Below are 317 nucleotides of genomic sequence, written 5' to 3' on the forward strand. Positions count from 1 at the left end.
TGTTCCTTTTCTCTTACTATGTTAAATTAATTGCATGTGTGGCCTATTAAAGTCATCAATTCAATTGACAATCAATAATGTGCCTGTTTATACAATTTCCCAAGATTTTCAGTTCCAGTGGTTTGATTTCATCTGCACAACAAATCAAAACTACAGAAGCAACGGGGTGCTCTAATTAAGTATGTCCAACTTTCCACAATAGCTCAGGAGAGCTGAAGGTCAATGGACATCCTATCCCCAAGCCAATAAATTAATGATTTAGATTCTGGTATAGTAAGCAAACTCGTTAAATTTGCAGACGACACAAAAATAGGAGG

Source organism: Acipenser ruthenus, chromosome 44 (assembly GCF_902713425.1).
Source record: "Acipenser ruthenus chromosome 44, fAciRut3.2 maternal haplotype, whole genome shotgun sequence".
NCBI lineage: Eukaryota > Metazoa > Chordata > Actinopteri > Acipenseriformes > Acipenseridae > Acipenser > Acipenser ruthenus.